Source organism: Gossypium arboreum, chromosome 8 (assembly GCF_025698485.1).
Source record: "Gossypium arboreum isolate Shixiya-1 chromosome 8, ASM2569848v2, whole genome shotgun sequence".
In the NCBI taxonomy this organism is placed as follows: domain Eukaryota; kingdom Viridiplantae; phylum Streptophyta; class Magnoliopsida; order Malvales; family Malvaceae; genus Gossypium; species Gossypium arboreum.
The window spans coordinates 63,418,758-63,434,854 of NC_069077.1; the positions used below are offsets into that span (position 1 = coordinate 63,418,758).

The 16,097-nt window shown below is 35.1% G+C and overlaps 1 non-coding gene across 1 annotated transcript; it reads right to left on the bottom strand.

The window, feature by feature from the left end:
- Positions 1-206: 206 nt before the first annotated feature.
- Positions 207-314, bottom strand: LOC128280198 (small nucleolar RNA R71). The gene has a single exon (XR_008270378.1). It is a non-coding gene; the product is annotated as a small nucleolar RNA R71 (small nucleolar RNA).
- Positions 315-16,097: the final 15,783 nt, after the last annotated feature.

Genomic DNA, 16,097 nt, shown 5'->3' on the forward strand with positions numbered 1-16,097 from the left:
CTTCACCTAAGACTATTTATGGAGGTGAGCGACTCTTTCAAATTAGCTGGAGTTCCCGAAGATACATTACGATTGAAGTTGTTCCCATACTCACAAAGGGACAGAGCTCGAGCCTGGTTCAATTCATTGCCACCAAACTCAATTTCTACATGGCAAGAGTTAGCCGAAAGATTCCTCATGAGTATTTCCCGCCAAGCAAGAATGCTAAGTTGAGGAACGAGATCATTGCTTTCCAACAAATGGATGATGAGTCCTTGTATGAGGCATGGGAACGATACAAAGAACTATTACGAAAATGCCCTCACCAATGAATCCCAGATTGCATCCAACTTGAGACATTTTATAATGGTCTCAATGCTCACACGAGGATGGTAGTGGACGCTTCTGCTAACGACACTCTCCTTTCAAGAGGATCGCCAGTAACAATTATCAATGGCCAACCAATCGAGCTGCATTAGGAAGACGTGTCGCTAGAATACATGAAGTGGACGCTCTCACTTCACTTGCATCTCAGGTATCTTCAATCTCTTTAATGCTTAAGAATCTTACCATTAATGGGTCTAACAGTTTTGCAGCCCAACCACTTCACCAATTTGAGAGCATAGCCTGTGTTTATTATGGGGAAGGACATTTGTTCAAAGAATGTAACACCCCTATCCCGTAACCATCGCCGGAATAGGTAAGGGGCATTACCGGACTTGTAACTCATGTCAGAACAGTAAAATTTTGAACTTTTTCTTGAAATAAAGATTATTCATTTAAATAAGTACTAAGCACAGCCAGGGATAAAATTTAAACTTCTCTAAGTAAACATTCAAAAGATGCCATTTTCGCATGGCTTATATACATTAACCAAAATATTCTTCCGCCACTAGTCTATTCTATGCATGCCATAAAATAATTCTAAACACAACAGTAACAAGCAGTGGATAGTGATAGTGTGACTAGTTACTGACGATCCCCGAGCCTGTAGCTTCGCAATGAGATCTATAAAACAGAGAAAACAAAGTAAACGGAGTAAGCATTACAATGCTTAGTAAGTTTTAAGCAGTGACAACAGATAACAATCAAATTATAACATAGTTGTTCATATTTTTATTTCACTCTTCCTTCGGGCATACCATCCCTTTACCGAATATGCACATCTCATCATATACAATAGGCAGATAAACTTTCACATAAAAGTGAGCTCATGTGACATAGATATATTGTATGATTTCACATATCCTCTCACACTGATCCAAAGTCACATAATCATAGGAATAGTCTCATAGATTGCTCTCATATGCATCACATAACTACCTTATGATTTAGTTCAAATCAAGCTCACATATAAACTTGGAGTACATACCTGTTTAACCTTTCGCATTGAATATATTTATATGCAATTCTTATTACGAAGTCTTATAGCTCTAACCTCTACTCGGATTATCGGCGAGACCTTTAGCTCAGACGAAATCTCCACATGAAGTTATCGGGTCTTACCCGGACAAAATCTCCATACGTAGTCATCGGGTCTTACCCGGACATAATCTCCACACGTAGTCATCGGGTCTTACCCGGAATATATTTCCAAGTTTCATGTACATTTAATCACATGTTACAACATTCACATCGACTGTCATATTTGTAATTCATTTGCGTCATCAAAAATCTAATAATACACACCTTTCACCGTTTGTCATTTGGCCACAATATATATATACACATCTCATACATATCTCACATTAGCCATTTGGCTTTACCACATATATTCATGTTCACATTCATCACATTGGCCATTCGGCCTTATCTCATATATGCATGTTCACATTCATCATATTGGCCATTCGGCCTTATCACACATACGCATGTTCACATTCATCACATTGGCCATTCGGCCTTATCACACATACGCATGTTCACATTCATCACATTGGCCATTCGGCCTTATCACGCATATATATATACAGGTTCACATTCATCACATTGGCCATTCGGCCTTATCACACATATATATACGGGTTCACATTCATCACATTGGCCATTCGGCCTTATCACACATACGCATGTTCACATCCATCACATTGGCCATTCGGCCTTATCACACATACGCATGTTCACATTCATCACATTGGCCATTCGGCCTTATCACACATATATATACGGGTTCACATTCATCACATTGGCCATTCGGCCTTATCACACATATATATACGGGTTCACATTCATCACATTGGCCATTCGGCCTTATCACACATACGCATGTTCACATCCATCACATAAAATCCTAAATCAAAATATAAATTTTCATGTATTCACATCACAATTATCCAAATATACTTCACATACCACATATACTTTCACATATACACTTTGTCTTGGCTGAATCTACATCTATCATTTTCCAATATCACAATTTAGAATTCACGTATGGGTTTAATCAATAGCTTATGAGCAACTAAAACAAGTTTTATCAAGGTTTACAACATAATCTCAAATTCAACACAAGCTATTTTTCCTGAGCAATAGTCACTAAATTATTTATAACTGGAGCTACAAAACTCCAAATCACTTGCTGTTAATTTTTCCTGAATATAGACTCGTATATCTTCCATCCATAAAATTTCCAGAATTTTACGTTTGGCCAAGCAATACCAGATTTTTATTAAAGTTTCCCCTGTTTCACGGTTTGACTAATCTGACCACTCTTCACTACGAATCAAATTTCTCATTTTACAGAATTCAAAATGTGTTTTATTTGATTTCATTCGAAACTAGACTCATTGAGTCTAAGCATATAAATTTTATCTTATAACCATTTTTGTACAATTTATAATGATTTTCTAAAAACAAAACAGGGGATTTCGGAGTCATTCTGACACCGTCTCACACAACTTTAAATATCTCTTTATAGGAAATTTCTTTGCTCACAAGGTCTCTTTTATAAGAAACTAGACTAATTAAGCTTTGATTACATATTTTATTCAGCCTATAATTCCACACCAACAATTTATAGTGATTTTCTAAAATCACGTTACTCCTGCTGTCCAAAGCAAATTATTACAATTTGCTCTTAAACTTCCAAGTCCAAACACTTATGAACTTACCATTTGAGTTTAAGACATATCATGGATATATCATATCTTATTAAATCAACTCATTATGTCCTATTATGATTGAATTTACTCAACGTTTAATCACTTAAAACTTACCTCGGATGTTGTCGAACGATTTCGGCGGCTATTCGATCACTTTTTCCTTTCCTTTATCCAACTTTTGTCCTCTAAGCTCTTGAGCTAATTCAAACAAATTTAACTTATTAAAGTCTCATTATGCTAGCTTATGGCCGAATATGACAATGAATTTGATAGGTCATATGGCCACCTTTAGCTCAAATACAAAATGGTCATACGCATTTTTAATCACATTAAGCAATTTAGTACAATTAATCAAACATTTCCTCATGTGCACCTTTATGACCAAATACACACATCATTAACCTAATATCAATTAACTAAGCACTTAACAAATTCTCCTTGAGCCGATTGTCTAAGTCAAGATAGGATCATCATTATGCTTACCTATAGCCGAATGTACAACATCAATCTATGCATTCATTCGTGTGGCGAACATGCATGTCTATGTTGAGTCCGATTGCATACTTAATACATTCTACAAGTATGGTCACTTGTATTGACCAAATACCATTTTGTTTCAAGTTCAAAACTTGGCTAATACACATATATGCACTATTAAAACATCCTCTCCGCTCCATCAATTCAACACATGCATTACTCATTAATATACAAAATTATATTCGCCTTAGCACACCCCTTTTTGGCAGAATTTTTCTCCATCTAGCAACATTTTATGTACTATGCCGAACCAAAAAGATCAAACACCTAGCTTAATCATTTCCAAAACACTTAACCAGCCTTTGACCAAGACTTTAAACAAAGTCTATGTTCGCTATCGACATATGGGCATTATTAGTTCAAAGTTTTAACAAGATTAATTTCTTTGATCTTAACCTAAATGACAACCCCATTGTTCATCTAGATTTAGCATGAAACAAACACCAACCAAGAAAACAACACCCATGGCCGAGTATCATCTTCATCACATAGCAAGATTTAAACCATGGGCTAGGTAGAACTCAAACTAACATAAAAAATATGCATGAATCTCATGGAACAACATCAAACTTACCTTAACCTAGCTACAAGCATGGCCGAATCTCTTCAACATTTCCTCCTCCTAAACACCAACCAACTGAACATGAAGCAAGAAAATCCTCTTCTTCTTCCTTCCTCCTTAGAATTTTCGGCCAAAAGAAATGTTAAAGGATGGACACTTTTTGTTTTCTTTCTTTTCATCACCCTCCATCTCCTTATTTTATTACTAACCCTTTATTTTATTATTTCTAACATAAACCATTAACACAACATGTTTATGGCATGTTTTACCCATCACCCTTTGTCATGGCCGGCCACTAGTAATTAAATGGGGGAAATTGACATGCAAGTCCACCCCTTTGATTACATGCACTAATAAATCCTTATAGATTAACCTATCACATTTCAAAAGTGTCACACATAAGTCCTATTAACTAAATTCACATGCAATTAACTAAATCAAAGCTTAAAACTTTCACACATTCATATTCACATATTTTAGACAATAATTATCATATTCAAATAATTTGGTGACTCGGTTTAGCGGTCCCGAAACCGCTTTTCGACTAGGGTCACTTTAGAGGTATCACAACTCTTCCCCCCTTTAGGGATTTTCGTCCCCGAAAATTTCTACCGATGCATAGTTTAGGATAACGTCCTCTTATTGAATTATATTCATATAAACATTAGCTCATCGATAGCAATTGTAATTCATTATTGATTTCTCATCGATCTATAAAATCATTTTCTTATCTTAAAACAAATTCATAAACATTTCTACAAGTATGCACATATATCTCATTTTCTTCATTTCATAAGCAATAATCACTTAATTTAATTCACAAATGCATTTCAAACACATATTAAGCACATATTAACATGTATAATTCACATCATCAACCCACATATTTGTAACCCACATTTTCATTCATGTATAAGCTGTAACCTAACCGAAAGTACACATATACTCAAACATCCCAATAAATATCCTTTATAACTCCATCATATCTCACTATTCAACTTAACCTATTTCCAAGAGAAAATCAACTTCCACATACCTGAACATTGAATTCATTTAGCACATTCAATCATCATAACGATACCAGATACAATCGATTTGGCATAAAGCCTCATATAGTATACTTGGCATGGGATTTATTTTAGCACATAACCCATATATCCAAAATTATCAGCATTCATCAAAAATTCTTACAGACTTTCAAATGTCGAACTTAATCGAAATAATTTCTTGAATATGATTAACAAAAAAAATAGGGGTTATTTAGCAATAGCACATATGACTTTATATACCAAGCATTCCATAGACTAAATCCGTAACACATCTATAACATGAATTCATTTCTTAACAACATATCCACCATCTTTTTACGTATTCACTTATTTAGTATACATAACATAATATAATATGAACTCACAAATTTTACTTTCATTTGATTTTCACATACCTTCCGTACATACCGTATCACTTATTCGATCTTACTTTATTTATCATCTTAAATATACCCGTTGAATCATTCAAATCATTACGGATACTCATTAAGCACATATAGCTCTTACAATGCCATATCCTAGATATGGTCTTACATATTCTCACATATCGAGCCGATGCCATGTCCTGACATGGTCTTACACACTATCTCAAATCAATGCCTTCGTCCCAGACGAGGTCTTACATGAATTCCACTTCACACACTTAGTGCCCATCGACCGATCTCGCACTCATAGTGCTTGGTTAAAGGAATTCACACACACAAGGCCTCTAATCATTCACACACATAGTGCTCTTATTCATTCGTTAATACACATTGAAATGACTTAACCAAGTCTATAAACATCATGTATGTACACTTTTAAACATATCATCTCATTTAAATTTGAATTCGTATAGTAATGAGCACTTAAACTTTGCTCAAATTACCGACACGAAGCCTACTAGGTACTGTGACAACCCGAATTAGGGCCTAATCGGAATAGTGGTTTCGTGACCACAAATTCGAGATAGAAATAATTGTTTTATAATTATTTTTGGGTTTATGATATGATTACATGATTGTGTGAAAATTTCGTGATGAAATTCTATGCCTAAAGTGCTTAAATTGAAAGTAGGGACTAAATCGAATAAGTTGCAAAATTTGCATCCCGGAAGTTTTTAGTATGAAATTGTTTTGGAATATTAATTAGGAGGTCTTAAATAGCAATTTGACCAATTTTAAGTTCATGGACAAAATTAGGACATGGAAGGAATTTTTGAAAGTTTAGTAAGGAGGGCATTTTGGTCATTTGGATATTAAATGAAATAAAATGGGAAAAATAACACAAAATTGATCATCATCCTCTTTAGTTGCTGCCAAATTCTCCTCTCTCCATAGCTAGGGTTTCTTCAATTTTCAAGCTCCATAGTAAGTGATTTCAAGCCCGCTTTTAATGTTCTTTACGTTTTGGAATCCGGAAGCTCGATTAAGCTTATGCTAGTAATAATTTAACCTAGGGTTCATATTGGGAAAAATACCCATAGGTGAAATTTGTGTATTTTGATGTTTTATGATAGAATATGAGGTTTTAAATTATGTTAAATAACTTGTGCTACTCGGTTTTAAGTGAAAACGAGTAAAAGCAAGATAATCGGTAAAAATACCTATTGTTCATAACTATATGATAGAGTGAGAATTTGATGTTGTTGTAGAAGAGAAAATGTTCAGCATATCATAAAACATAAGAATAAGGGCTGAAATTAAATTCCGAGCCTAGGGGCAAAATTGTAATTTTGTAAAGTTAGGGGCAAAATGTAATTTTTCCATGATGTGATTTTTGGATTGAAATAAATAGTATGAGTATTAAATGAGCTAAATGTGTTATTATAGATCAAGAAAGACGCGAATTGATCTCGAATCGGGAAGGAAAAGTTTTGGACTAAATTGTAAAATTTCCACATTTTGCGCCAAGGTAAGTTTGTATGTAAATATTACAATAATTTCATGTACACTCTTATATTTCAGCCTATTATATAAATATACTAGCTGATGTTAAAATATAAATCGACTATTGGAAGAATGGAAATAAATATAGAGAGAGATCTGGTTGAACATTGGAGAGATCGAATGAAATAGAGGGAGCGTAGCTAGGTCACATGTATGATGCCGAGTGCACATCATGTGTACAAGAAAGCTACTGAAACACCTGTAGTAGCTAGGTCACATGTGTGATACGAGATGTATCCCATGTAGACAAGAGAGCTACGTGAAAGATAAATGTAGCTAGGTCGCATGCGTGATTCCAAGTGAAGGACACCATGTAGACAAGAGAGCTACGAGACAAATCGGTTAGGTCGCATGAGTGGTACTAAGTGTTCACCATGTGTACAAGAGAGCCGAACTAAATGAAGTATGATGGTGGGGATGTGTGCTGAAACCATTAAATATCGAGGATTGATCCGAATTGTTCAACGGGATGGTTTTGTGGTGATATTGTGGTTTGGACCTACACTTTTGGTGAATGAAATGTGGTGAAAATGATTTGTGGTATATACATATCTAAGATAAAATGAGGTTAGCATAAAGAATGTGTGAAAGAGTGAAATTAGCATTAAAACTGTTTTTAGATGGTAGCAGTGACGTGATTTTGAAAAATCACCAAAAAATAGGAGGAATATAATTAGAAGTTGAATGAGATGTGAAATTAAATTTTAATGAGTCTACTTTCATGTAAAAGAAACAGAGCAAGCAAAGGAATTCTATATTTTGAGATATTTACAATTGTATGTGACTTGCTCAGATGAATACGTGATCCCCTGTTCCAACTTTGAAAAATCATTAAAAATTGTACAAAGCAAATTAAGAAATATAGTTTACATGCTTAAATTCCTTATTGAGACTAGTTTTAAATGAAACAGACTTCAGGGTTGTTTGAATTGTGTACTGAGAGAAATTCAATTCGTAGTGAACAGAGGTCAGATCAGTCGAGCTGTGTAACAGGGAAACTTTAACTAATAAACTGTACTAATCGGCTGAACCAAAATTATAAAAAAATTAGCAAAAGCTTTATGAGTCTAGATTCAGGAAATTTTACGGATTTGAATTTCGAGTTTTGTAACTCGAGTTATGATTTATTTAGTGAATATGACGCAACAGAGACAAAGCTTAATCAAAGTGGAATGAATAGTGAAGTTAAAGTAGATATACTTGAATTGTTGTGTAAACATGTTAGATTCTTTAATTAGTATTTACATACTTACTTACTAAGCTATAAGCTTACTTTGTTTCTCTCTTTTGTCTTATAGTGTCCTCCGGCTTGCTCAGAGTTAAGGATCGTGAAGATCTACCCGCACTATCATACTTTAGGGTATTTGAACTAAACGTTTTGAATTATGGCATGTATAGTAGGCTTAATTATTTTGTTACGTGTCATATTTGTCTAGGTTTAAAATATTAGTTACAGTACTCGACCGACTACTTTGTACAAGCCATTAAAGTTGGCTAATATTGTTCAAGACATATGTTATACGATGCACTATCAAATTGGATGACATATTTATATCTCGGTTATGTTTAATGGTATGTGTTATGTTCGTAATACCTTGTATCTGTTCCTGACGACGTAGAACTGTAAGGGTGTTACAGTACGGCGTCCGAATACATGTCACCAGCATGATTGCTCTTTGGGGTTTAGCACGAATATATCACTAGCACGAATGCTCTTCGGAACTTAGCCCAGATACATCACTAGCACGAATGCTCTTCGGGACTTAGCCCGGACATATCACTAGTACGAATGCTCTTCGGGACTTAGCCCGGATATATCACTAGCACGAATGCTCTTCGGGACTTAGCCCGGATATATCACTCTCAATTCTCATGTACATATACACATATAGCAATACACATTAGTATATCATTTACATTACTTGAATACAAACACAACATGCTTATCGACCATTCAACTTCCAGTTCCATAGCCACATACAAAAATCACATTTATAGTCATAACACTCTTTCAAAATTGCATCACTTATACCCTTATAATTCAATCCAAATCGAAATTCAAATACAAGTACATGATACGTACCTGATCAACTTAATAATTTAGGCATATCTAAGTGAAGTTATATCGCAAATTCTCATAGTCGAAGCTTGCTACAACTCGATCAGATCAAGATTCATTACAATACAGCAAACACATTTTAATAGCCAAAATCATCACACTATCATTTTATCACTTTATGGCATGTATAAATAGACTCACGCGTGCTCGTTAGTCCTAGAATCGACTAAACCGTAGCTCGATACCAATAAATGTAACACCCTATCCCGTAACCGTCATTTAATAGGTAAGGGCATTACCGGACTTGTAACTCATGTCGAACAAGAAAATTTTGAACTTTTTCTTGAAATAAAGATCATTCATTTAAATAAGTACTAAGCACGACCAGGATAAAATTTAAACTTCTAAGTAAACATTCAAAAGATGCCATTTTCGCATGGCTTATATACATTAACCAAAATATTCTTCCGCCACTAGTCTATTCTATGCATGCCATAAAATAATTCTAAACATAACAAGAATAAGCAAAGGATAGTGATAGTGTGACTAGTTGTTTTTGATCCCCGAGCCTCAGAGCTTCGCAATAAGATCTATAAAGCAGAGAAAACAAAGTAAACGGAGTAAGCATTACAATGCTTAGTAAGTTTTAAGCAGTGACAACAGATAACAATCAAATTATAACATAGTTGTTCGTATTTTTATTTCACTCTTCCTTCGGGCATACCATCCCTTTACCGAATATGCACATCTCATCATATACAATAGGCAGATAAACTTTCACAAAAAAGTGAGCTCATGTGACATAGATATATTGTATGATTTCACATATCCTCTCACACTGATCCAAAGTCACATAATCATAGGAATAGTCTCATAAATTGCTCTCATATGCATCACATAACTACCTTATGATTTAGTTCAAATCAAGCTCACATATAAACTTGGAGTGCATACCTGTTTAACCTTTCGCATTGAATATATTTATATGCAATTCTTATTATAAAGTCTTATAGCTCTAACCTCTACTCGGATTATCGGCGAGACCTTTAGCTCAGACGAAATCTCCACATGAAGTTATCGGGTCTTACCCGGACAAAATCTCCATACGTAGTCATCGGGTCTTACCCGGACATAATCTCCACACATAGTCATCGGGTCTTACCCGGAATATATTTCCAAGTTTCATGTACATTTAATCACATGTTACAACATTCACATCGACTGTCATATTTGTAATTCATTTGCCTCATCAAAAATCTAATAATACACACCTTTCACCGTTTGTCATTTGGCCACAATATATATATATACACATCTCATACATATCTCACATTAACCATTTGGCTTTACCACGTATATTCATGTTCACATTCATCACATTGGCCATTCGGCCTTATCTCATATATGCATGTTCACATTCATCACATTGGCCATTCGGCCTTATCACACATACGCATGTTCACATTCATCACATTGGCCATTCGGCCTTATCACACATATATATACGGGTTCACATTCATCACATTGGCCATTCGGCCTTATCACACATGCGCATGTTCACATCCATCACATTGGCCATTCGGCCTTATCATACATATGCATGTTCACATTCATCACATTGGCCATTCGGCCTTATCACACATATATATACGAGTTCACATTCATCACATTGGCCATTCGGCCTTATCACACATATATATACGGGTTCACATTCATCACATTGGCCATTCGGCCTTATCACACATACGCATGTTCACATCCATCACATAAAATCCTAAATCAAAATATAAATTTTCATGTATTCACATCACAATTATCCAAATATACTTCACATACCACATATACTTTCACGTATACACTTTGTCTTGGCTAAATCTACATCTATCATTTTCCAATATCACAATTTAGAATTCACGTATGGGTTTAATCAATAGCTTATGAGCAACTAAAACAAGTTTTATCAAGGTTTACAACATAATCTCAAATTCAGCACAAGCTGTTTTTCCTGAGCAATAGTCACTAAATTATTTATAACTAGAGCTACAAAACTCCAAATTACTTTCCGTTAATTTTTCCAGAATATAGACTCGTATATCTTCCATCCATAAAATTTCCAGAATTTTAGGTTTGGCCAATCAATACCAGATTTTTCTTAAATTTTCCCCTGTTTCACTGTTTGACTAATCTGACCACTCTTCACTACGAATCAAATTTCTCATTTTACAGAATTCAAAATGTGTTGTATTTGATTTCATTTGAAACCAGACTCATTAAGGAGTCTAAGCATATAAATTTTATCTTATAACCATTTTTTTACAATTTATAATGATTTTCTAAAAACAGAACAGGGGATTTCGGAGTCATTCTGACACCGTCTCACACAACTTTAAATATCTCTTTATAGGAAATTTCTTTGCTCACAAGGTCTCTTTTATAAGAAACTAGACTAATTAAGCTTTGATTACATATTTTATATAGCCTATAATTCCACACCAACAATTTATAGTGATTTTCTAAAATCACATTACTGCTGCTGTCCAAAGCAAATTATTACAATTTGCTCTTAAACTTCCAAGTCCAAACACTTATGAACTTACCATTTGAGTTTAAGACATATCATGGCCACATCATATCTTATTAAATCAACTCATTATGTCCTATTATGATTGAATTTACTCAACGTTTAATCACTTAAGACTTACCTCGGATGTTGTCGAACGATTTCGGCGGCTATTCGATCACTTTTTCCTTTCCTTTATCCAACTTTGGTCCTCTAAGCTCTTGAGCTAATTCCAACAAATTTAACTTATTAAAGTCTCATTATGCTAGCTTATGGCCGAATATGACAATGAATTTGATAGGTCATATGGCCACCTTTAGCTCAAATACAAAATGGTCATACGCATTTTTAATCACATTAAGCAATTTAGTACAATTAATCAAACATTTCCTCATGTGCACCTTTATGACCAAATACACACATCATTAACCTAATATCAATTAACTAAGCACTTAACAAATTCTCCTTGAGCCGATTGTCTAAGTCAAGATAGGATCATCATTATGCTTACCTATAGCCGAATGTACAACATCAATCTATGCATTCATTCGTGTGGCGAACATGCATGTCTATGTTGAGGCCAATTGCATACTTAATACATTCTACAAGTATGGTCACTTGTATTGACCAAATACCATTTTGTTTCAAGTTCAAAAGTTGGCTAATACACATATATGCACTATTAAAACATCCTCTCCATTCCATCAATTCAACACATGCATTACTCATTAATATACAAAATTATATTCGCCTTAGCACACCCTTTGCTGGCGAATTTTTCTCCATCTAGCAACATTTTATGTACTATGTCAACCAAAAGATCAAACACCTAGCTTAATCATTTCCAAAACACTTAACTGCCTTTGACCAAGACTTTAAACAAAGTCTATGTTCGGATATCACACATATGGGCATTATTAGTTCAAAGTTTTAACAAGATTAATTTCTTTGATCTTAACCTAAATGACAACCCCCATTGTTCATCTAGATTTAGCATGAAACAAACACCAACCAAGAAAACAACACCCATGGCCGAGTATCATCTTCATCACATAGCAAGATTTAAACCATGGGCTAGGTAGAACTCAAACTAACATCAAAAATATGCATGAATCTCATGGAACAACATCAAACTTACCTTAACCTAGCTACAAGCATGGCCGAATCTCTTCAACATTTCCTCCTCCTAAACACCAACCAACCGAACATGAAGCAAGAAAATCCTCTTCTTCTTCCTTCCTCCTTAGAATTTTCGGCCAAAAGAAATGTTAAAGGATGAACACTTTTTTTTTCTTTGTTTTCATCACCCTCCATCTCCTTATTTTATTACTAACCCTTTATTTTATTATTTCTAACATAAACCATTAACACAACATGTTTATGACATGTTTTACCCATCACCCTTTGTCATGGCCGGCCACTAGTAATTAAATGGGGGAAATTGACATGCAAGTCCACCCCTTTGATTACATGCACTAATGGATCCTTATAGATTAACCTATCACATTTCAAAAGTGTCACACATAAGTTGTAACACCCCGAGCCCGAGACCATCGCCGGTGTCGGACGCAAGGGGTTGACGAGCTAAATCCTCTTAAAGTACCGACCAATTTGGCATTTCCAGACAGGCTGGAAAACTGCGTCACTGTCGCCTTAAAAATCCATATCTCGAGTTTCAAAACTCAGAAACTGATTCCGTAAATTTTCCTGAATTTATACTCATATATCCTTCCATGGATTTATTTCTAGAATTTTTGGTCGGGCCAATTGGTACAGTTTATTAGTTAAAGTCACCCATGTTACAGGGATCGACTGCTCTGACCTTCGCGCGTTACAACTTGAATATCTCTCTGTACAGGGCTTTAATACTGGTGCTGTTTATTTCTAATGAAACTAGACTCAAAATGGAATCTGCACATATAAGGCATGACTTCTAATTCTTTCTGGATAATTTATAACAAATTTTTAAAGTCGCAACAGGGGACCCAGAAACCGTTCTGGCCCTGTCTCACAATAACTTTAATATCTCTTAACAAGTAACTCCTATGACCGTTCCGTTTCTTCCATATGAAAGTAGACTCATCAAGGTTCATTTACATAACTTATTCACTATTTAATATCATTCCTACAAATTTTGGTGATTTTTCAAAACCACACCACTGCTGCTGCCAGCATCTGTTTTCAAGGTAACCTTTACCTATTTCATGATTTCCACGATTCAATAGGCCCTTTTTGCATACATAGCACAAGTGTGATCATGATTAACCATTCCAATGGCTAATCTTTTCAAAACCATTCCATACCCCATAATGATCATCATACAAACGATTATAGAATCATACTAACAACGTATCTAAGCCATTTTCGCATGGCTATCCAAGCTTACATAAAACCGAAAGGTACATGACCTTCTACAATAGGGTAGTCCTATACATGCCATTTCAAAGTTCAACCAAAATTTTACCCAAAATGGAGGCTTTGATAGTGTAGATGACTTCGACTTTAATGATCCCGAATCCGATCGCTAACGAGCAAAATCTATAAAACAGAGAGCCAAAGCAACGGGGTAAGCATTTTTATGCTTAGTAAGTCTCAAGCAATAAAATCAGCTTTAACTAAGGCATTACATTCACATAGCCAAATGAATCATTTCACTAATACACATTCACATAATCATACTTACTTCACACTTCATCATTGTATACTTTCACAAGATATCAACCAATTCAATAGCTGAAAATTCGTTAGTCGATTGAACGAGTGTTACTCAAACATATCGACTTTTCCAATGCACATATAAACATACCTTTTCCTTTGGGCTTTTCGAGCGTACTAATTAAATTTATTACAGCAACCAACGCTCACCTTCAACCCAAGCTTCTTCGGAATACAACCGGATATAACCACATGCACGAATGCCTTCGGGTCTTAGCCCGGATAGAACGACTTGCACAAATGCCTTCGGGTATTAGCCCGGATTTAACAACTTGCACGAATGCCTTCGGGTCTTAGCCCGGATGTGGTCACTAGCACAATGGCCTTCGGGTCTTAACCCGGATATAATTACTAGCATAAATGTCTTCGGGACTTAGCCCGGATATCATTCAATTGCTCATGCGCACACATACATCAATAATCATTACACATCCATGTTTCATTTTCGTTACTAAGGCTCAAACACAAACATATCACTTGCATAATCACCTTCGGGACTTAGCCCGGGTATCATTCAAATACTCATACACACATAAATCAATAATCATTACACATCCATATTTCATTTCACATAATTCAAGTAGGGTCATTTCTTGAGGACTTACCTCGGATGTTGTCGAACGGCTTCGACGGCTAATCGACAACTTTTTCCTTCCCCTTATCCAATTGTGGCCCTCTAAGCTCTTGAGCTAATTCAAACAAATTCAATTCATTAAAGTCTCGCCATAGCCTTGGCGAATACACATATCATTGACTCAACATCACATAACTAAGCACTTTAGTCAATTTTCTTTAATTACGCACACATTCGGCCTTAGCTCACAACAAGGTAGCCGATTACCTAAGTCAAGAATAGGCATCATTAAGCTTGCCTATAACCGAATGCATGCACAATAATTCCCCCCATGTGGCCGATTATACTTAGTCATACTTGCACAAAATCAACAATAAATTGCAAGATTTTCACATCATATGTGTACTAGGCTGATTGTACATGCAAATTTCACAACATTCTTCAACAAATTTCTTCTTTAAACAACATATTTATCACTTTCTTCATAATCAAAATATCATGTGCAATCATATATACACATATAGGTGCAAGGTCAATTTCAAGGTGTCCATAGCCATCCAAAACACAAATTTTACTAACATGCAAGAAGCATGAACCATGCTCATGAATGCATCATGGCCGAATACATCACAATCATGCCCTTTCAACTTCAATCATGGTTAAACAAAAAGAAACTCAATGTCTTACTCAAGATGGCTACAAAGAAATTTCAAGAGTAGAAAATCCATCATTGCATGCATCATTAGCAAGCTTCACATTTAGCATGCAATGGCTTTAACACAATAACAACTTTGGCCAAATACCATTCCCATGGCATAACAAGGATTTGAACCATGGCTAACATGAACATCAAGTTAGCAACTAAAACATGCATGAAACTCATAACACAACCTCATACATACCTTACTCTTGATGCAAGTTTAGCCAAATTTCCTTCTAGATCTCTTCTAAACAAAGAAAATGAAGCAAAATCTCTTCTTCCTCTTAGTATTTTCGCCAAAAGGAGAGAACAAGGATGAACAAAATTTTTTGT